This window comes from Bos grunniens, chromosome 21 (assembly GCF_055505025.1).
Source record: "Bos grunniens cultivar Pamir isolate PY7600 chromosome 21, Bosgru_T2T1.0, whole genome shotgun sequence".
NCBI lineage: Eukaryota > Metazoa > Chordata > Mammalia > Artiodactyla > Bovidae > Bos > Bos grunniens.
In genome coordinates this window covers 45,319,679-45,343,077 of record NC_141185.1, presented here as the reverse complement: position 1 = coordinate 45,343,077, position 23,399 = coordinate 45,319,679, and the positions used below count along the sequence as shown (strand labels likewise).

The window sequence follows — 23,399 nt, the reverse complement described above, 5'->3', positions numbered from 1 at the left end:
CTTTTGTAAAGAAGTTCATTTGCATCCATTTTTAGATTATACCTAGAGTGATATCATATGATACTTGTCCATCCCTGTCTCGCTTCCTTCACTTGGAATGATCACCTTGACTTTCTTTTCTGTGGCTGGACTTGGAATTATTTCCTATTTCTTTGTGGTTGAGAAATATTGCGTTGTGTATATGTACCCAGTCGTGTATTCATTTCTGTGTAATTTCGTCAATTAGCTTGCTTCCCAGACTTGGCTATTGTCCTTTGTGGAGCTGAGATTCCTGGGGTTCCCGTATCTTTAAAATTTTTGATTTTCTCCAGATTTATGCCCAGACATGGGCTTGCTGGGTCCTGAAGTACTTCTATGTTATTTTTTAAATGAACCTCCATGTGTTCTCCCGACTGGATGAACCTGTGTACATTGTGATTGACAGTTGAGGAGGGTTCCCTTGTCTCCACACTCTCTCTAGCATTTATTCTGTTTAAAATAATTTTATTTATTCATTTATCTTTGGTTGTACTGAGTCTTGGTTGCTGAGTGTAGGCTTTCTCTATCTGCAGCAAGCAGGGGCTACTCTCTAGTTTCACTGTGCAGCTTCTCGTTGCGGGAGCTTCTGGTTGCACAATGCGGGCTCCAGGGTGCCAGGCTTCAGTAGCTGCATCACGAGGGCTCAGTAGTTGTAATTCAAAAGCTCAGGCTCAACAGTTTCAGCCCATAGGCTTAGTTGTTTCACGTGTGTGGAATCTTCCCAGACCAGGGATCGAACCCTCGTCTCCTGCATTTGCAGGCTGATTCTTAACCACTACACCACCAGGGAAATCCTAGCATTTATTCTTTAAGATGTTTTGAAATGGCCATTCTGACCAATGTGAGTGCTTAGCTCATTGGACTTTTGATTTGCGTCTTTCTGATAATTAGTGACGCTGAGCATCTTTTCATGTGCCTAACTGCAATCTGTAGGCCTCCCTTGGAGAAATATCCATTTCAGTCTTGGTTCACTTTGTTCTTGGATTATATTTATTTTTGATATTGTGTCGTACAATCTGCTTGTACATTTTGGAGATGAATTCCCTGTGGGTATCCTCATTGCAAATCTTTCTCCCTATTCTGAGGGCTGAGATTGTCTCCCAGTTAGGGTTTCCTTTGGTAGGCAAATGGTTTTAAGTTTAATGAGGTCCCATTTTCTGATTTGTGGTTTATTTTTCATTATTCTGAGAGGTAGATGCACAACAAACTTGCTGCATTCTATGTCAAATCATGTCCTGTTTATATTTTTCTCAAGAATTTCATAGTGTCCATCATGACCTTTAGACATTTATAGTATTTGGAGTTTATTTTGTGTGTGGTGTTAGGAAGTTCTCTAATTTCATTTTCATGTCTGAAGGAACCCTCACTCTGTCCTCCATAGTGGCTGTTACCAATTTCCATCCCAAGCATCAGTGGGGAAGGGCTCCCCTGTCTGCACATCCTCTCCAGCACTTGTTGTCAATGGCCGTTCTGACCAGTGTGATGCGCTGCCTTGCTGTAGTTTAGGTTTGCGCTTCTCTAATGTTTAGTGATGTTGACATCATTTCATGTGATTTTTTTTTAAGGGTGAGTTAAGCTTACATTTTGAAATTGGCTTCTTTAATATCTGCCTTGTTTTGAATTCTTTGTCCATGACTACCCCTAGGACATTTCTCGAGAGCATGTGTTTTATTTTTTTACAGCCCCTAGATCCTCATGAATATTAAATGTCCAGCAGCACAGCTCTTCATGATGTTATTACAGAAAATGGCCACAAGGAAGCAACGTCCAACTCTGGTTCTTCAGGCAAACTGAGTCTTTGGGAAAGCTGGCTTCCAGGGTTGGGAATTAGAGTGTAGTGTGCCCCAGGACCTCGTGTCTCACTACTTCTTCCCCTTAAGTCTTCACCCCTCCCTTTCAGCACAGGGAGCTTACTCAACCTTGTTCAATAATCTTTATGGCAAAAAAAATTGAAAAAAGAATGGATATGCTGTATGTATATGTCATAACTGAATCAGGAGCCTGTACACTGACAACAAACACAAAACTGCAAAACAAATATAGGTCAACATTGTGTCAGCATGAGATTAAAGAAGAGAGAAGACTACTGCCTATGTTATCCTCCTCAGTCTCCCTCACTTAGACTGCTTTCCAATCCCTGGAACCTGACCAGGCTTGGGTCCCATGACTGGACTGGAGAGGGGTTGAGACAGGGTGGGTGCCCTTAATCCCAGCCTGGGACAGTGCTCTCTGCTGAGACACCAGGGAGGCTGCACTTTCACAAAGGTTTCAGCGGGGGACCTCAGCAACAAGAGACCTGGAGCTTAGGTTATATCACCAGGGAAGCTCTAAGCATCTATTAGAGATATAGATTTTTTATATATGTGGAGGGAAGGAGAAAGGAGATAATCCTTTGTATTATCTTTTATGGATACAGATTTCTATGTATATGTTAGACGTACGGATTTGTGTGTATATGTTAGACATAGTTTTCTTCGTACATGTGGAAGCAAGGAAGGAAGAAGATAATCCTTGTGGATTATCTGTTACAGATACAGATTTCAGTGTATATGTTTGAGACACAGGTTTTTGTGTATATGTAGTCCCAAATTCCTAATTAATCCTTGGCCCTTTATTGTTTCTTTTCTTTGGAATTCCTTGTGTTTGAATTTTCAGACTCTTTCTGTATTGTGAATTAGTTTCTTTGTATCTCTTTTTTTATTTGACTGCAAGGAACATCATATGCTATTTTTGTCCTCTGTCTCCTGAATACACTTAGTGTGTGACCCTCCAATGTCCATCCTTGTGGCCACCAGTGGCATAATTTCATAATTTCAGTGCTGCTTTTTCATGGCTAATAGTCCAGTGTATTTATCACATTGTCTTTAAGCTTTAATCTGTCAGAGGATATTGTGTTGTTCTGTATCTTGACTATTATAAGTAGTACAACAGTGACTATTGGGGGGCATGTGTCTTTTTGAATGATGGATTTCTGGGGATATAGGCCCAGGTGTGGATGTTAGACACTACAATTAGCTCTCTTGAAATGTTTATATTCTGGCATGTGGAGGCTGTCGGCAACGTCCATTCCCACCAACCTTGTATTGGGGTTCAATCAGCTCCTGGCTCTCTCCCACATTTACTGTTTGTAGACTTTTGTGTATGTCAATTCTTACTGGTGGGATTTGGTTTCATGCTATCGTTTTGATTGTCTTTCCTCCTGTAGTAATTAGGGATGCTGAACATCTTCTCCAGTACCTTTTTTTTTTTTTTAATTTTTCATAAAGGATTTGAGGAAATTCACCTGTCACAATTGGCTCCTTGAGTCGGTTGTGTTTGGAATTCATTTCTGCAATACCCTCCCCAGGACCCTCCTGAGAGCAGCTGTCATTAGCAGCCCCACAGGCCTTGTGAATCCCATGGACGGAGGAGCCTGGTAGGCTGCAGTCCATGGGGTCGCTAGGAGTCGGACACAACTGAGCGACTCCACTTTTACTTTTCACTTTCATGCATCGGAGAAGGAAATGGCAACCCACTCCAGTGTTCTTGCCTAGAGAATCCCAGGGACGGGGGAGCCTCGTGGGTTGCCATCTATGGGGTCACACAGAGTCGGACAGGACTGAAGCGACTTAGCAGCAGCAGGCCTTATGAATGGAGGTACCAGTAAGCACAGGCGTACAAGTTGTAGTTACAGGAAATGTCCACAAGAGGCAGCAACTTCTTCATCCCCAACTCTGGTCTTCCTGCAACCAGAACCTTAAGGAGAGCTGGCCTCTTGGGCTGTGAATTAGAGTGGAAAGTGCCTGAGCAAACACTCAAGGGCTTGTGTCTCACTACTTCTAAGCTTCTTCCCTGCAGACTCATCCCAGCCTTGGCCACAATCCCAGGTAGAGGCCTGCCTAGGAGGCTGCACTCCCAAGGAGGGGCCTTGAATTGGAGACCCCAGCACCAGGAGACGTGGAGGTTATGTGACTTTTCCCAGGCCTTCGAGCTCAGAGAGTCGTGCCACCATTCTCTGGGTGCTCTAGGGCGTGTGGTCCCAGCCGGAGGATACCAGACAGTACAGGAGTCTAAATTAAGGCACATTTCCTGATGTCATGACCCCACCCCAGTCCAGCCATAGGGACCAAGCCTCCTCAGGCTCCAGGGATGGTATAGGAGCCCATGTCATGGAGGCAAGAGGCAATGAAACAGATACTTCTTTTATTTCCTTTTCTTTTCTGTAATCTCATGCCTTTGCCATATTGAAATATAGTTGATTTGTGGTTTTGTGCTTGTCAGTGTACAGCTGTGTTTTTCAGTTATGATGTATACATACAGCATATCTGTGCTTTCTTGGATTCTGTCTCCATAATGGTTATTGCAGAAGGTAGAGGAAAGTTCCATTTGCTGAACATCAGATCCTTGTGCAGTATGTATTACAGATACAGATTTTGGTTTATATGTTGTACTAACAGATTTCTGTGTGTATGTTAGTCCCAACCTCCTCCGAATTCATCCTGGCCACTTAAATTTTTCATTCTTTTTTTGTGTTTGAATTCTCAGAGGATCCTTTTGCATTGTACTTAGTTCCTTTTTTATCTGTTTTTATGTTGCCTAGAAAGTCTTCAACTGCTATTTTCTTCCTTTGTCCTGAAAATTTCACTTAGTGTATGATCCTCCAACGTCCACCCTTGTGGTGACCACTGGCCTAATATCACAATTTCAGTGGTGCTTTTTTATGGCTGAGTGATAGTCCATGGTAAATATGTATCACATCTTGTTTAAGCTTTAAGTTGTGGGTGGAAATTTTGTATTTCTGTGTCTTGTCTATTGTAAGTAATGCTGCAGTGAACATTGGGCTGCATGTGTCTTTTTGAATGATGGCTTTCTCGGGATAGCTCAGGTGTGGGAATGTCAGACCTTAGTTTAACGATCTTGGAACTTTAACTTCTGACATGCAGAGACTGTCTTTTCTAGTGACTGTAGCCAAATGTGCATTTCCACCAAACGTGTATGGGGGTTCCCTCACCTGCTGGCTCTCTCCTCCATTTGTTGCTTGTAGACTTGTGTGGATGGCCATTCTGACTGGTGTGGTGTGATATTTGTTGCCATTTTGTCATTCTTTCTGTAATAATTAGGAATGCTGTGCATCTTGTCCTTTGGGCATTTTGGGTTTTTGTTTGTTTGTTTGTTTTTTTAAGAGTGTGAGGAAAATTTACCTGTTGCAGTTGGCTTCTTGAAAGTCGGCTGTGTTTGGAATTTATATCTGCAATACTCACCCCAGGACCTTTTCTGAAGGCAGCTGTCATTAACAGACCCCAGACCTGTGAATTACATCTGCAATTAAGCACTGTTTGTCAAAGTGTAGTTATAGGAAATATCCACAAGGCAACAGCAGCTCTTCGTGCCCAACCCTGCTTCCCTGGGCAGTGAGATCCTAAGGGAAAACCAGCTTCCTGGGCTGTGAATTAGGGTGGAAAGTGCCTGAGCAAACACCCGAGGACTTGTGTCTTACTGCTTCTTCCCCCTAAAGCTTCACCCTCCCCTCTATACTCCTCCCACCCTGGGCCACACCTTGCTGAGGTGCCCAGAAGGCTGCAATCTCAGGAAGGAAGCTTGAACTGGGGACCCCAGCACCCAGAGACCTGGAGGCTAGGTTACTTTTCCAAGGTCCTGGTGCTCAGATGGTTGGGCCACCATCTTTTGGGTGCACTGGGGACTTTGTTCACAAGCAAACCAGCCAAGAAAACCAGACCATACAGGTTTAAGTGGGGCCTCAATTAAGGGCACCCTGTCCAGCTATCTGCCCCATCCAGTCCAGCAGTGGGACCCAAGCCTGCTCAGGTTCCAGGGATGGGATAGCAGCCCAAGTCAGGGAGGTTGGAGGTAACAAAATGGACATTCCTTTTCTTTTACTTTTCTTTACTCTCCAGTTTTGTGCTTCTTGTCAATGGGCAACCGCCTGATTCAATTATGACATACACATACGCATATCTCTTGTTTGGGGGATTCATTTACCACAGAGGTTATTTCAGAAGGCCGAGGAAAGTATCATCTGCTGAAAATCATGTCCACCAGGATTACCTTTAGAGATGCAGATGTTTTGTATTTGTGAAAGGAAGGAAGGGAGGAGATAATCCTTGTGAATTATCTATTACAGATATCATTTTCTGTGTATATGTTGATATGCAGATTTCTGTGTAATTTGGAAAGATGAAAGAAAGGAAAAATATAATCCTTGTGGGTTACCTATTACAGATACAGATTCCCGTGTATATGTTAGTTGTGACCCTTTGAATTTATCCCTGCCTCTTTACTGTTACTTTTTGGGGATTGTTTGTGTTTGAATTCTCAGGGACTTTTTTTTGAGTTTTAGATGATTTCCCCTCATATATTTAAAAATTTTTGCCTGTAGGGATATCATATTCTTTTGTCTTTCTCGGTCTCACTAACTTCACTTAGTGTATGATCCTCCAAGGTTTGTCCTTATAGTGCCCGATGGCATAATTTCAGTGGTGGCTTTTCAAGGCTGAGTAATAGTCCATTGTATACATGTACCACTTTTTCTTTAATCTGTCAGTGGACATTTGCTTGGATCTGTTTCTTGGCTCCTGTAAGTAGTGCTGAAGTGAATGTGGGGTGCATGTGTCTTTTTGAAATATATGGGCAGATGTGGGTATGTCAGATCTTAGGATTAGCTCCTTTGAAATTCCCCCCTACCCCCGCATGCAGATACTCTCCTTTCAGTGGCTGTTGCCAACGTCCATCTCACTGACTGTCGGGTAGGGGAGGCAGGTGTCACATCTCTTTCCAACTGTCTACTGCATTTACTGTCTGTGGACTTCTTAGAATGGCCATTCTGACTAGTGTGATTTGATTTACTATTTTGATTGACTTTCCTCCTGTAATAATTAGAGATACTGAGCATCTTGTCCTGCGGCCATTTGGGAATTGTTTTTCTTCCTTAAATTGCGTGAAGAAAATGTCCTTGTTGCAATTGGCTTCTTAAAAGTCAGTTATGTTTGGAATTTTTTCTACAATACCTGTCCCAGGACCTTTCCTGAGGGCAGCTGTCATTAGCAACCTCACAGAACTTGTCAATTGGAGTTGTCAGTAAGCAAGATGTTTCAGTTGTAGTTACACGCAAAGGAGGCAGCACTGTTTCATGACCAACTCTGGTTCTTTAGGCAAACAGAGCCTTTGGGAAAGGTGGCTTCCTGGGCTGAGAATTAGAGTGGAACTCGCCAGAGCAAACCCTCAATGCCTGTGTCTCGCTACTTCTTCCCCTTAAGGCTTCACCCCTTCCTTTCAGACTCATCCCAACCTGGGGCACTGCTCCCTGCTGAAACGCCTAGGAGGCTGCACTCTCAGAAAAGAGGCTTCAGCTAGAGACCCCAGCACCAGGGGACCTGGAGGCCAGGGGACTTTTCAAAAGTTCTCGTGGTCAGAGGCTCAGGCTACCATTTTCGATGCCCTAGGGTCTATAATCCAAGCCAGGACAATCCAGATAGTACAGGTTTAAGAGGGGGCTCAAAAAGGATACCTGGCCCTGCTGTGTCAGCCCCTCTCCAGTCCAGTCATGGGACCCAAGCCTGCTCAGGTTCCAGGTATGGCAAACAGCACATGTTGGGGAGATCAGAGGGAATAAAATAGGCATCACTCTTTTCTGTTCTTTAATCTCATGCTGATACAATGTAGCCCAATATTTGATTTGCAGTTTTGTTCTTATTGTCAGTATACAGGCTTCTTATTCTGTTATGCCATATACATACCGCATATCTTTTTTCAGTCATTTGCCAGGGAGTTTATTAAACAAGGTCCAATAAGCTTCCAGTGCTGAACATTATGTCCTTCTGAAGAATCTATTCGGACTCTATGGGACCCCAAGGGCTGAAGCCCGCTGGGATCCTCTCTTCATGAATTCTCCAGGCAAGAATAGGCCTCTAGGTAAACCCTCAGCTCGTGTGTGACTATAAGGCCTTGAGGCAGACTTTCAGCTCCTTGTGTCTATGACACCTCCAGGCAGACGCTCAGTTTGTGTCTCTCTAGAGGCCTCTAAGCAGATGCTCAGCTTGTGTTTGACTATAAGGCTTGTACGAAGACTCTCAGTTCGTATCTATCTAGAGGGCTCAAGGCTGAGGCTCCTCTTGTGTGTGTCTATGAGGTGGATGCTCAGTTCCTGTCTCTCTCGAGGCCTCAAGGCTGATGCTCAGCTCGTGTGAGACCATGGGCATCTAGAAAGACTCTCAGCTCTTATCTACATCTTGTCCTATGGCTCTCTAGCTTCTTGTTATCTCTTTTCTTTTTCTTAAAGGATGTGAGAAAATTTGACCTCTGAAATTGGCTTCTTGAAAGTCAGTTGTGTTTGGAATTCATTTCTGCAATACCTGTGACAGGACCTTTTCCGATAGCAGCTGTCGTTAACTGCCCCACTGGCCTTTTGGATTGGAGGTGCCAGTAAGCGCGGATGCGAAAGTTGTAGATTCGGGAAATGTCCACAAGGTGGCAGCACCTCTTCATGCCCAACTCTGGTTCCACCTGCAACCAGAGCCTTAGGGAAAGTAGGCTTCCTGGGCTGTGAATTAGGGTGGAATGTGGGCAATGGCACCCCACTCCAGTACTCTTGCCTGGAAAATCCCATGGACGGAGGAACCTGGTAGGCTGCAGTCCATGGGGTCGCTTAGAGTCAGACACGACTGAGCGAGTTCACTTTCACGCATTGGAGAAGGAAATGGCAACCCACTCCAGTGTTCTTGCCTGGAGAATCCCAGGGATGGGGGAGCCTGGTGGGCTGCCTCTATGGGGTCGCACAGAGTCGGACGCGACTGAAGCGACTTAGCAGCAGCAGTGCCCGAGTAAACACCCAGGGGCTTGTATCTCAGGACTCCTTCCCTGTGAAGCGTCACCCCTCCCCTCTAGCCTCCTGCCTACCTGAGGCACCGCTCCCTGCTGAGGTGCCTAGGAGCCTACACTCTCAGGAAGGAGTCTTGAACTAGGGACCCCAGCACCATGGCGCTGGGGTCTGGGTGATTTTCTGTGTTCCTCCAAGTCAGAGGGTCAGGCCATTAGGATTTGGGTTCACTAGGATTCTGGCCCCAGCCAGGGCAAACCAGACAGTACAGGTTTAAGAAGGGTATCTAAGATGGGTACCCTGCTCAGCTGTCTCGACCCCACCCCAGTCCAGCCCTGGAACTCAAGCCAACTAAGGTTCCACAATTCGGATAGTCAAGCAGGTTTCACGGAACAAACTAGGCATTACTTTCCTTTCCTTTAACTTCATGCCGATGCTATGTTGAAGTCTAGCTGGTTTGCAGTTTTGTCCTTGTCTACTCATGTATACCTCTGAGGGCTCTCAGCAGGTGCTTAGCTCCTGTGTGTCTATGAAGGTTCCAGCAGATGCTCAGCTCGTGTGTGTCTATGAGCCCTCTAGGTCATGCACACAGCTCGTGTGTGTCTATGTGGCCTCTAGACAGATGCTCAGCTCGTGTGTCGAAAATCAAGCCCATCGGCTCTTAACACAAAAAGGACACACAAAACATCGTACTGGCTGAACCAGCTACTGAATTGCATATACTTACCCTACAAACAAAATTGAGTCCCTCGACTCGAGAAGATTGTCAGTTCCTTGTCCCAACTGCCAAGTGCTAGGGCGGGGTGGGGGGGGAAGCAGAGGTGGATTCTAGAAATGGATCCAAGTGAACTTCTTTACAAACAGAAACAGCTTTACAACATAGCAAAGCACCTTATAGTTACCAAAAGGTAAAGGTGGTGGGCAGTGAGAAACGAGCTGTGCAGATGAACATGCACACGCTACTCTGAAATAATCAGTGAGGACACCTAGTCACATCGCATAATAAACCATATGGGAAGAGAACCCAAAAGAGGAGGAAACAAATTCACTCAGAAGGACAGTGCAGATAGTGGAGTGCAGTTTATTACACTGGTGGGCCCAAGGCAGAGTCTCCTCTTAGCCAAGGACCCAGACCACTTTTTGTGAAAACCTTATATACCCTAAGTGTACATGCCCAAACCCACCTCCCCAAATTCCCCAAAACTAGTCTGAACAAAGGAAAAAGAAAGATACAATCAAAGTTAACCCGTGATTCATATGCCTTAAGCCTAGGTAGTTAACAGTGGACAATTATCAATAGGCCTGTGGTCATACCAATAAAGTATAATGCAATGTATGATTCTATTCGTTACACAGATAGTTATTCTTTTAGGAGATGGAGAGCCCTGGGCTCTTCCTTCTGGGGGCCTGGTGTTCCAGTTGGTATGTCGTTTCCATAGCTACTGGGCATATAGCTCAGAGTCCACAGTCTGGCCCGAGATGGAGTCCTGCTTTCAAGATAGAGCCTGTTCTGTTTCTTCCTTCATCCCCCCTCTTGATGCTCTTAACTCATAGTATGAGCATCATTCATAAGGATATATTGCACCCTGGCTCTCCGACTGCCAATTCAGGAGAACGACACCAACCTTCGGGTTACAAAGTTCATAATACATTGTAAAATGCAGGGTCCACAGAGCAGAACTATCAAGGCAACTATAACAATGGTAAATATAGTTTTTCACCAATCACCCTTCACCCAAGATAGTACCGGAAGTCCAGAAAGGAATGTTTTCATTTGACATTGCTTTTACCTGGTTTTTCATGATATTGAAAGCAGCTGATACATTGCCAGATAAATCAGGAATATAAACACAACATTCAACCTTAACTATATAGCACAGGTCCCTCCTTGAGCACCTGTGAGCAAGTCCAAAATCATTTTCATTTGAATTACTGCTTCTGTTACTTTTATGAAACTGGTGTTTACATAATATGTAACCCCATGACCCGAGTCTATTGACTGTAGGTCTGGCTTACATCAAGAGAGCAGGGAGAGATTATGATTGACAAGTGGGATCCGTCTGTGCAGTCCACTCAGCGTTTTCTGGGTCTGCGTGGTATGTTCTCTTCACCCTCATATGATGGCTCCAAGGGGCAATACCTGCAACTTTAACTGCAGTAGGGGTAGTTAGAGTAACAGTATAAGGGTCTTCCACCGAGGGGCTAGTAAATCAAGTTTCCAATCTTTGACCCATACTTGGTCACCAGGCGTAAACTCATGAATCTGTTCCCCAAGGGGAAACAGCACCCTTTCTTGTACAAACTTAGTTACCTGATTTATTACCTTACCCAGTTCCATCTGCTGCGAAATCCTATCCCCCCTTACCTGAGGCAAATTTGTTGACACCTCTATTATGGGAGGGGGCCTCCCATACACAATTTTGTATGGAGAATAGCCTTGGGACCGTGGGGTCATCCTGAGTCTGAGCAGAGCCATCGGAAGCAAGTCCACCCAGGAGCAGTCAGTCTCTATGATCCGCTTGGAGAGTGCCTCTTTAAGTGTCTGCTTGGTCCGTTCCACCATCTCAGAACTCTGGGCCTATATGCAGTGTGCAGTTTCCATTTGATGTTTAAAGTTTTGCTTGCTTGTTGTACCAAATCAGCTACAAAATCCAGGCCATTGTCTGATCCAATGCTGGTAGGAAATCCAAATCTGGGAACTATTTCCCTAAGCAGGCACGGGGCTACTTCTGATGCTCTTTCAGTCTGGGCAGGAAAAGCTTCTACCCATCCCGAGAACGTACAGACCATGACCAGCGGGTAACAGTAGTGTCGGTGAGGTTTCATTTCAGTCAAGTCCACTCCCAGGTGTTCAAAGGGCAGTGTGCCTTTCAGCTGAATCCCTGGAGGTTTCTGGCTGTGCCGAGAGGCATCACTGACCTGTGAGCAGGCAGTGCAGTTCTGAGATTCTGTCCACATAGGGAAGAGAGGCGGGGAACCAAGAAATATTTTCGAATTAGCTCTTCCAGTTTCTCATGGCCTAGGTGGGTCACTTGATGTGTTTTGCTTACCAGAGTGGGTGCCAGCTCCTCCGGTACCAATAATTTGCCACTTGGCAATTCCCACCATCCCTTTTCAGTCTTGATGGCCCCTTCTGCTTTGGCTAGTTTGTTTTAGGCTTCGCTGTATTTTGGAGATGCCAGCGTTAGCTCAGGCAGCTCTGCCAATACAAGAACTTTAACAGGGGACTCACTTGTCACCCCCAAACCCGCGGCTGCTTGTTTAGTGGTCTTATCTGCCAGTCTGTTTCCCTGAGCCTGGGGGGTATCCTCTTTTTGATGTCCTCCGCAGTGTATGACTGATGTCGACAGCCATTTATGGGGGTCCCCTCGCAGGAGAGTGTTGACCTAATGCGGGACTTTTATGATCAAATCTTGGCCCAAATTCAGCTTGATTGCCTCCCAGACCAGTAAGTCAACCACAGCAATTGCCTGTAAGCATCTCGGCCACCCAGTGGCAACACTGTCCAGCCATTTTGGGAGATAAGCCATGGGTCTGTCCCACATCCCCATAGTCTGGGACAACACTCCCATAGCCACCTGGTCCTTTTCAGTCACGTAGAGAGTAAATGGCTTAGCAAGGCCTGGCAGGCCCAAAGTGGGTGCTGACGTAATTGTACCGGGTTTGAGTTCTGTTACTACTGGGACTTGTTTTGCAAGCCTGTGGGGAGTTGGGTTGTCTTCTGCCCAGACCTCAGAGAATATGTTAACTCTCTGTCTACACCATTCAGCCCACCCGGTTTCCCTTCTGGGAGATCGTGCAACCTCCATTCATCTTGAGGGATTACCAAGAGAAAGAGTAAATAGGTGGTTGAGCCCACTCAAAGGGAAGCTCTTTTGTTGGGGGGAAAGGTCACTTCTGCCCCCAATTTACATAGCAAGTCTCTTCCCAACAAAGGTACTGGGCATTCAGGGATGTATAAAAATTCATGAATCACTTGGTGCCCCGCCATCTGACATTTTTGGGGTAGGCTTGAGACACACAGGCTGCATTTAATCACCATCTGAGACCCAGCAGCCTCTGTTTGATTCCGGTATCTCCTTTACCCTTCCCGTCAGTACTCACGGGAGAGGCGGGTATAGCTTGGGTGGTTCGGCTGAGCCGGATCCTGGAAGTGTTGGCCAGAGGCTTCTGCCACCAAGATTGGAGCCTGCAGAGGTGGCAGCTCTACGACCTCCGGGAGAGCTGGCAGAGGAGCTGCGGCTGCTGCAGGAACTTCACCTGGCCCTGGATCAGGCATTAAGGCGGCCTCCGGTCCTGGTGGGGCACTGGGCCGGTGGGCGCGTCGTCATCCAGTATGGGAGAGGGGCAGGTCATCCTCGTCCAAATCCTGCCAGATCCCAGAGAGAGAAGGGGGATCTGCGTGTCTTCACCTGCTGGTCAGCAAGGCTGAACCAGAGCACCACGTGGTCCAAGACTGTTTCTCCCTTAAAGTCCATTCTGCCTTGGTGGGCTTGATCAGGTGCGGATGAAAACACAGATGGGTTAAATATCCCATGTCCCAGGCTGTCTCTGGAAAGCCAATTCATACTCACTTATGTATCTCCCTCCTCCTAGCCTGACAATTCCGAGGGGGGGGCGGGTCAAGAATTTCACAGTAGACGGGACACCTCCTGGGAGAGGGCAGAATACAAGCATACGAGGACCAGTTTCTTTTCCTAAAAATCCCCTGGCGATCACTTGGTAATAATTTTCCCCAAGATGGCACACCTCCTAAATGACCTTCACAAATTTCCTTCCTAAGCCCTAACACACTCGTTGACCTGTGTACCAAGCAATCGCTGCCACCTGCCTATTCAGGCTTCTGTGGGTCTGTGCCCCCTTCTAGTCCCTCCTAGGGGGGTGATCAGGCCCCCTCTTCCACGCTGCTGGGTGGGTTCCTCCTCACCTGAGTGCTCAGTTCCCCTGCTGCCGTCCACTACCTGCTAATGTGAAAGGTCTAGGCATTGAGAAGCAGAATCCTTCCAGAAGGGCGAGGCGCCTTCCCCCCTCTAGAAGATTCAAGCCTCAAGGCCTCCGAGTAGTCCCAAATGGGACTTGTCTCCTCAAAATGAGGAGTTTCCCAGCCAATGCACCAAATGTAGCCATGCGTTCTGGGAAACAAACTCACTCAAAAGGACAATGCAGATAGTGGAGTGAAGTTTATTACACCAGTGGGCCCAAGGCAGAGTCTCCTCTTAGCCAAGGACCCCAACCAGTTTTTGTGAAAACCTTGTATACCCTAAGCGTACATGCCCCCTCCCCCAAATTCCTTGAAACTAGTCTGAACAAAGGAAAAAGATACAATCAAAATTAACCCGTGATTCATATGCCTTAAATCTAGGTAGTTAACAGTGGACAATTATCAATAGGCTTGTGGTCATACCCCAATAAGCATAATAGAATGTATGATTCTATTCATTACACAGATAATTAGGGTATTCTTTTAGGTGATGGAGAACCTGGTTTTCCACTTGCTATGTCATTTCCATAGATACTGGGCATATAGCTCAAAGTCCACAGTCCGGCCCAAGATGGAGTCCTGCTTTCAAGATGGAGCCTGTTCTGTTTCTTCGTTCAACCCTACAACATTGTAAGTCACCTATACACCAATACAAAATACAAATTATAAAAGAATTCTGATTCTATTCCCCTCAGGCCTTGGTGACCTGAGCTGCTGTCACATCCTTGAAGCCTGGGCAGGCTTGTTTCCCAAGGATGGACTATCATGGGGCTGACAGAGCTGGGGAGGATATGCCAGCCAATGAGCCCTGCCCCGTGGACCTGGCATGCCTGCTCCCCTCTGCATCAGCCCACAACCTCCAGATCCAGGAGGGTCCTCCTGCAGTGAAACTACCCCTACTGCACCCAAAGGATGTGGAGCCTCTGGGCTGGAAGAGCTTTGAAAAGCCCGTGGGCTCCATGTCTCCTGGTGGTGGGGTTCCCACTTCCAGCCTCCTTCCTTAGGGTCGCCCCACCTATGGAGGAAAGCACCTTCCCCAGAGGGGTGGTGCAACAACTGGGATGTGTCCAGGGGATGGGGTAAGGAAGGAAGAAGGGATGGGATACAAGCCTTGGGTGTTTCTTCTGGCACATTCCTCTCTAACTGGCAGTCAAGGAACAGGACTTTCCCCAAGGCTCTGGTTCCTGCAGGAACCAGAGTTGGGCATAAAGACATGCTCCCATCCTGTGGCTATTTTGCATAGCAACAACTTTAAAACCAAAGCTCAAGAGCACTTAATATTCACAAGGCCTGAGGGGCTGTAAGTAAAAAAAATCATCACCTGCCCTAAAGAAATATTCTAGGCAAGTCATCAGAAAATGGAAAAAACTATTAAATATAGGTCAGGGTTCCAGAAGTCAATTTCAGTAAGTAAGTTTAACTCACATTGTTTTAAAAAATCACATGAAAAGATGTCAGCATCATTAATATGAGAAAAATGCAAATTAAAACTTCAATGAGGTATCACCTCACACAGGTGAGTGTGGCTATAGGCAGAAACTACAAACAATAAATGTTGGAGAGGGTATAGAGCCAAGGGAACCCTCTCACACTGATGGTGGGAATGGAAATTGGGAGCAGCCACTGTGGAGGACACGGGCAGGTTCCTTAGCATGAAGATGAGAATGAAATTAAATGACTCCCTAACACCATACACAAAAATAAACTACAAATAGATTTAAAAGGTCTAAATAAAAGGACAGATACAATGGAACTCCTAAGGAAACAAGTAGAATGCACTTTTACATTAAGTGCAGCAAGTTCTGTTTTGATTCACCACTTAGGACAAATAAAAACAAACAAGTGGGACCTAACAGACCTTAAAAAACATTTGCATAGCAAAGGAAACCAGGGAATTTATCTCCACACGTACAAACTCATAAAGCTCAATATAAAAAACCAATCCAATAAAAAATGTCTAAACATCTAAATACACATTTCTCCAGAGAAGGCATAGAGTTGGCCATAAACTATAAGAAAAGATTGTCAGCATAATTAAGTTCTTCAGTTCAGTCACTCAGTCATGTCCAGCTCTTTGTGACCCCACGGACTGCAGCACACCAGGCTTCCCTGTCCATTACCAACTCCCAGAGCTTACTCAAACTCATGTCCATTGAGTCAGTGATGCCATCCAACCATCTCATCCTTTGTCATCCCCTTCTCCTCCCCTTCAATTTTTCCCAGTATCAGGGTCTTTTCAAATGAGTCAGTTCTTTGCATCAGGTGGCCAAAGTATTGGCGTTTCAGCTTCAGCATCAGTCCTTCCAATGAATGTTCAGGACTGATTTCCTTTAGGATGGACTGGTTGGATCTCCTTGCAGTCCAAGGGACTCTCAAGAGTCTTCTCCAACACCACATTTCAAACGCATCAATTCTTTGGTGTTCAGCTTACTTTATGTCCAACTCTCACATCCATACATGACCACTGGAAAAACCACAGCCTTAAGCCTTTGACTGTGTGGATCACAACAAACTGGAAAATTCTGAAAGAGATGGGACTACCAGACCACCTGACCTGCCTCTTGAGAAATCTGTATGCAGGTCAGGAAGCAACAGTTAGAACTGGACATGGAACAACAGACTGGTTCCAAATAGGAAAAGGAGTACGTCAAGGCAGAGTACATCATGAGAAACGCTGGACTGGAAGAAACACAAGCTGGAATCAAGATTGCAGGGAGAAATATCAATAACCTCAGATATGCAGATGACATCACCCTTATGGCAGAAAGTGAAGAGGAACTCAAAAGCCTCTTGAGGAAAGTGAAAGAGGAGAGTGAAAAAGTTGGCTTAAAGCTCAACATTCAGAAAACGAAGATCATGGCATCCGGTCCCACCACTTCATGGGAAATAGATGGGGAAACAGTGGAAACAGTGTCAGACTTTATTTTTCTGGGCTCCAAAATCACTGCAGATGGTGACTGCAGCCATGAAATTAAAAGACGCTTACTCCTTGGAAGGAAAGTTTGACCAACCTAGATAGCATATTCAAAAGCAGAGACATTACTTTGCCAACAAAGGTCCGTCTAGTCAAGGCTATGGTTTTTCCTGTGGTCATGTATGGATGTGAGAGTTGGACTGTGAAGAAGGCTGAGCGCCAAAGACTTGATGCTTTTGAACTGTGGTGTTGGAGAAGACTCTTGAGAGTCCCTTGGACTGCAAGGAGATCCAACCAGTCCATTCTGAAGGAGATCAGCCCTGGGATTTCTTTGGAAGGAATGATGCTAAAGCTGAAACTCCAGTACTTTGGCCACCTCATGCAAAGAGTTGACTCACTGGAAAAGACCCTGATGCTGGGAGGGATTGGGGGCAGGAGGAGAAGGGGACGACAGAGGATGAGATGGCTGGATGGCATCACTGACTCGATGGACGTGAGTCTGAGTGGACTCTGGGAGTTGGTGATGGACAGGGAGGCCTGGCGTGCTGTGATTCATGGGGCCACAAAGAGTCGGACACGACTGAGCAACTGAACTGACTAGACGGACCTTTGTTGACAAAGTAATGTCTCTCCTTTTTAATATGCTGTCTAGGTTGGCCATAGGTTTTCTTCCAAGGAGCAAGTGTCTTTTAATCTCATGCTGCAATCACCATCTGCAGGGATTTTGGAGCCCCCCAAAAATAAAGTCACTGTTTCCCCATCTATTTGCCATGAAGTGATGGAACTGGATGCCATGCTCTTAGTTTTCTGAATGTTGAATTTTAAGCCAACATTTTTACTCTTCTCTTTCACTTTTATCAAGAGGGTCTGTAATTCCTCTTCACTTTCTGCCATAAGGGTGGTGTCGTCTGCATATCTGAAGTTATTGATATTTCTCCCGGCAATCTTGATTTCAGCTTGTGCTTCATCCAGCCCAGCATTTTGCATGATGTACTCTGCACATAAGTTAAATAAGCAGGGTGACAATATATAGCTTTGATGTATTCCTTTTCTGACTTGGAACCAGTCTGTTGTTCCATGTCCAGTTCTAACTGTTGCTTCTTGACCTGCATACAGAGTTCTCAGGAGGCAGGTCAGGTGGTCTGGTATTCCCATCTGTTTCAGAATTTTCCACAGTTTGTTGTGATCCACACAGTCAAAGGCTTTGGCAAAGTCAATAAGGCAGAAATAGATGTTTTTCTGGAACTCTCTTGCTTTTTCTATGATCCAACAGATGTTGGCAATTTGATCTCTGGTTCCTCTGCCTTTTCTAAATCCAACCTGAACATCCAGAAGTTCACGGTTCACTTACTGTTGAAACCTGACTTGGAGAAATTTGAGCATTACTTTGCTAGCGCGTGAGATGAGTGCAATTGTACTGTAGTTTACTAGTTCTTAGAGAAAGGCAAATCAATGGTCCAATGAGGTATCACCTCACAACGATCAGAAAGACCAACTCAAAAAATCTACAACAATGAATTCTGCAGAAGGTGTGGAGAGAAGAAAGCCCTTTGACAACGTGGTGGGAACATAAATGAGTACATTCACCAGGGAGAACATTAAGGAGGTTCTCAATACTAAAAATAGAAGTACCAAGTTACACAGCAATCCCAGACCTAGGCATAGATCCAGAAGAAAACAAAAAATTTAAAACATACCTGCACCCCAATGATCATGGCAGCACTAGGTACAATAGCAAACACAAGGAAGCAACTTAAATGTACAGGACAGATGAATGGATACAGAAGATGGGGTACATATACACAATGCAACAATACTCAGAAATAAAGAAGGTTGAAATAATGCCATTTCCAGTTATAGGGAAGAAATCTGAGATGATCATGCTAAGTGAAGTGAGACAGGGAAAGACAGCTATCATAGGACATCATTTGTGGTGGAATCTAAAACTGGATAATCAGTCTCGGGGACTTAAATAAGAAAATTATGGTTACCAGAAAAGGAAGTTGAGGGGGGCGGAGAGCAATTAGCTGGTTCAGATTAATAGATAAACCATAAAACAGGTGCTGATATGCTTTTCATAGTCAAAAGTCCAGATCAGATCAGTTGCTCAGTCATGTCTGACTCTGTGACCCCATGAATCCTAGCACGCCAGGCCTCCGTGTCCATCACCAACTCCCAGAGTCCACTCAGACTCACGTCCATCGAGTCAGTGATGCCATCCAGCCATCTCATCCTCTGTCGTCCCCTTCTCCTCCTGCCCCCAATCCCTCCCAGCATCAGGGTCTTTTCCAATGAGTCAGCTCTTCGCATGAGGTGGCCAAAGTACTGGAGTTTCAGCTTTAGCATCATTCCTTCCAAAGAAATCCCAGGGCTGATCTCCTTGCAGTCCAAGGGACTCTCAAGAGTCTTCTCCAACACCACAGTTCAAAAGCATCAAGTCTTTGGCGCTCAGCCTTCTTCACAGTCCAACTCTCACATCCATACATGACCACAGGAAAAACCATAGCCTTGACTAGACGGACCTTTGTTGGCAAAGTAATGTCTCTGCTTTTGAATATGCTATCTAGGTTGGTCATAACTTTCCTTCCAAGGAGTAAGCGTCTTTTAATTTCATGGCTGCAGTCACCATCAGCAGTGATTTTGGAGCCCAGAAAAATAAAGTCTGACACTGTTTCCACTGTTTCCCCATCTATTACCCATGAAGTGATGGAACTGGATGCCATGATCTTCATTTTCTGAATGTTGAGCTTTAAGCCAACTTTTTCACTCTCCACTTTCACGTTCATCCAGAGGCTTTTGAGTTCTTCACTTTCTACCATAAGGGTGGTGTCATCTGCATATCTGAGGTTATTGATATTTCTCCCTGCAATCTTGATTCCAGCTTGTGCTTCTTCCAGTCCAGCGTTTCTCATGATGTACTCTGCATATAAGTTAAATAAACAGGGTGGCAATATACAGCCTTGACAAACTCCTTTTCCTATTTGGAACCAGTCTGTTGTTCCATGTCCAGTTCTAACTGTTGCTTCCTGACCTGCATACAGATTTCTCACGTCCAACAGGGCTGTAAACGACACCTGCCCTCAAGAAATGTCCTGGGGTAAATTATCAGAAAAGAATTTCAAACGGGGCCCAGTTTCAGCAAGCCAGATTCAAGAGGTGAATTTTACTTACAAGGTATAAAATAATAAAAGCACATGGAAAGATATTCCACATTAGGAATTATTAAATCAATGCAAATCAAAATTACAATGAAGTATCACCTCACACTGGTCACAGTGACCATCATCAAAAAGCTCTAAAAAGAATAAATACTGCAGAGGATGTACAGAAAAGGGAATCCTCCTACAACCTCGGTGGGAATATAAATTGTGAAGCCACTGTGGAAAAACCATGGAGGTTCCTTGAAACACTAAACACAGAGGTATCCTATGATCCTGCAATCCCACTCGCAAGCTTAGATCTGGAGAAATTCATCATTCGAAATGACATGTACTCCTCGATTTTCAGGCCAGCACTATTTACAGTAGCCAAGACATAGAACCCACCAAAATGTCCATTGACAGAAAAATGAAACCACATGATGCATCAATACAGTGGAACACTACTTAGCCGTAAAATAGGAAAAATAATCATCTTGGCAGCAGCATGGATGAACTGAGAAATTTTCATACTAAATGAGGTAAGTCAGAGAGCAAAGGTAGTGTTGTAAGACACCAGAGACAATTAGAGTCTATAAGTTCAGACCACTGAACTCATTTACAAAACAGAAATGGACTTGCAGATTGAGAAAACCAAATTATGATTATCAAAAGAAAGTTAAAAGGGAGGGATAAATTAAGACTTTCAGATTAAAATATACACATAATAGCTATCAAACTGATAATCAGATAGAATCTACTGAATAGAACAGTGAACTCTACTGAACAATTGGTAACAACCTATATGAGAAAGAAAATGAAAAAATAGATATATGTCTATGTAAAATCGAATCAAATTCCTGTACACCTAAAACCAAAACAATGGAAATCAACTCTAACCCACTATAAAATCAAAATTAAATTACAAATTAAATTACTTGAGCTTGGTGAAGGGGAAACCAGACAGTGGTGACCTATGAATTAGACATGTGATGGACTGGAAGAAACACAAGCTGGAATCAAGATTGCAGGGAGAAATATCAATAACCTCAGATATGCAGATGACACCACCCTTATAGCAGAAAGTGAAGAGGAACTAAAAAGCCTCTTGATGAACGTGAAAGTGGAGAGTGAAAAAGTTGGCTTAGAGCTCAACATTCAGAAAATGAACACTAGTTTCAGCTAAAGCTGAAACTCCAGTACTTTGTCCACCTCATGCAAAGAGTTGACTCATTGGAAAAGACTCTGATGCTGGGAGGGATTGGGGGCAGGAGGAGAAGGGGACGACAGAGGATGAGATGGCTGGATGGCATCACTGACTCGATGGATGTGAGTCTTAGTGGACTCTAGGAGTTGGTGATGGACAGGGAGGCCTGGCGTGCTGCGATTCATGGGGTCGCAAAGAGTCGGACATGACTGAGCGACTGAACTGATCTGATGCTACGATATTAATGTGACACCTCTAAAGGTTTTCATTCTCCAGAACACAGAGCAGCAACCCACTCAAAGGTGCCTGACCTCATGTGAATGCGACAAGGTGAAGAGAAGAAAAGGGACCACAGGTTAATCAGGGCAACACTCTCAATTCAGATGTTGGATATCTCAGAAAGAACAAGACACACTGCAGGTAAAGAGCAGATATGGGGTTTCCAGGTAAAGATTCCTGACCCTTGTGGATGGGGTGAGACCCACACAATCCCAAGTCCCAGCACCAGGGGTCGCATGACCCTTGGTTAGGACCCCAGGTCTCTGCTGCTTGGGCCCCTAAAGTGAAAACAAGTGGGTTCCTGTAACCTCCTGGGATGGTGGAAAGAAGTGTAGAGTTGGTCTCCTCTCCCCACACTTGTTCCAGAGAAATCCTCATCTCCTCCCTTTGGTTCTGTGTGATATTAACTGTTTTTACAGCTGTCTTGATAATGTTGAACACACTACCTTGGTTCTGGCAGGCTCGGTCCTTTCTTGTCCCACTGAGGTGTTGAGAAAACACTCCAGACGCAGGGCTGGGAGACGAGGGGGAGGTCTGGTCTCTGCTGAGGGGGGACGTCAACTGGAAGGAGATCACAGCAGCAACCTCACCTGCTGCCCGTTGGCTTTTTGCCTGATCCATGTGCCCTGCAATCAACTCACCAGGTGAACCTGCCTCCCTTCCAGCAATGATCCTGCTGCTGAATTGGAATAATTACCAGGTAGAGACACCTGAGGAGTCTTCAGAGGGAGGGTGAACCTCGTGGGGGTAAAGAGGCAGACAGGCACAGGCCTGTACAAAGTGAACACTGTAAAGCGTGAATTCCTCAACACAAGAGAACCGCTCGTGCATTCTTCCCTTTTTCTTAGCTTTGTGTGTGTGTCGCCTCCCTGTACACGTGCTGCTGACGCATGCAGGTGGGGTGAGACTCACACAGTCCCCAGAACCCCTCCTGGGGTCACACATCCCCTCAGTCAGGACAAGGAGACCATCACTGTGGTCAGTGGATCCCCCCAGTGTGTAAACAAGCCAGGTCCCTGGGACCTCCAGGGACCTTTGAAAGAAGTGTAGGGTCAGTCTCCTCTCCCCTCAATTGTCCCTGAGAAGTCAGGCCCCTCCTGTTTTCACTTTGGTTCTGTGTGATTTTTTGCTGGTTTGAAAGCTCATGCTAGAGGTGAACACATTACCTCGGTTCTGGCAGGCTCTGTCTTTCTTGTCCCACGGAGAATGTTGAGAAAACACAAGAGAGCCAGGCTGAAAGACGAGGGGCAGTTCTGTTCTCTTTGGAAGACAGAGTCAACTGGAAGTTCACAGAAGCAACCTCACCTGCTGCCCATTGACTTTTTGCCCGATCCCTGTGTCCTGGAATCAATTCACCAGGTGAACCTGCCTCCCTGCTCAACCTGAATGTGCTGGAAAATTGGAATGATTACCAGGTAGCCCACCTGAGGGGTGTCCAGGAGCCCCAAGGAAGGCGAATCTGGCAGGGGACAGACTAGGAGCCCGACCATAGCACTGACCCCCGGGAGGGCCAGGGAAGCCCACGCAGAGGAGAGCACGGTCACCCAGAGAAGCCCACCCCAGCCCCAGAGCCCAGACATCTGAGCACTGACGCTCAGACGCAGGCACGGAGTTTCCCAGACAGAGGCCAGGCCAGGTCTGCACCCGGGTCTCCATGTCCCAGTGCAGCGAGTACAAGGTCAGGTCTAAATGTCTCATCCAAACATAATCAGTGCAGATAGGATTTGGAGTGTAAATCTGCCATGTAGACGGAACTTGGTCAGGTTCAAACTAGTCTAGTCTAGTTTGGTCTCCCAAGAGGCACAGGTCACACATATGCAGGGTCTCTCACCGTTGGACGGGGGCTCACCCTCATGCGGGAACTAGGATGTACATTTCTTGAAGAAGAAAGCATCACTGGGCTCCACACTTCACCCACATCAGGAAACTGAAAGGATCTGTGTCATTAAACTTTCAACAGACAAAACAACAATGTTACCAATTTGTCTGGTCACATGATGGTCAGAATCCAGGGGAGATCCAGGAACTTCTTAGAGTGCAGCCCAGTGTCC

General features: G+C 45.6%; 2 long non-coding RNA genes across 11 annotated transcripts in view; one reads left to right on the top strand and one right to left on the bottom strand.

The window, feature by feature from the left end:
* LOC147349562 (uncharacterized) overlaps positions 1-21,489 on the top strand; it is a 46,390-nt gene extending 24,901 nt beyond the window's left edge. Inside the window, exons 4-5 of one of the 3 annotated variants that reach the window (XR_015149970.1) lie at positions 14,343-14,441; positions 21,331-21,489. This is a non-coding gene — a long non-coding RNA (uncharacterized LOC147349562). Of the gene's footprint in view, positions 1-1,700; positions 1,977-14,342; positions 14,442-21,330 lie in introns of those variants that run through there. The other 2 variants (XR_015149969.1, XR_015149972.1) reach the window with 2 other exon arrangements.
* LOC147349560 (uncharacterized) overlaps positions 9,896-23,399 on the bottom strand; it is a 59,312-nt gene continuing 45,808 nt past the window's right edge. For 2 of the 8 annotated variants that reach the window (XR_015149950.1, XR_015149961.1), the window contains 4 exons: positions 23,327-23,398; positions 22,515-22,581; positions 21,795-21,909; positions 10,879-10,982 (listed from right to left, as the gene is read on the bottom strand). This is a non-coding gene — a long non-coding RNA (uncharacterized LOC147349560). Of the gene's footprint in view, positions 13,323-13,997; positions 14,451-21,794; positions 21,910-22,514; positions 22,628-23,326; position 23,399 lie in introns of those variants that run through there. The other 6 variants (XR_015149951.1, XR_015149953.1, XR_015149954.1 and 3 more) reach the window with 6 other exon arrangements.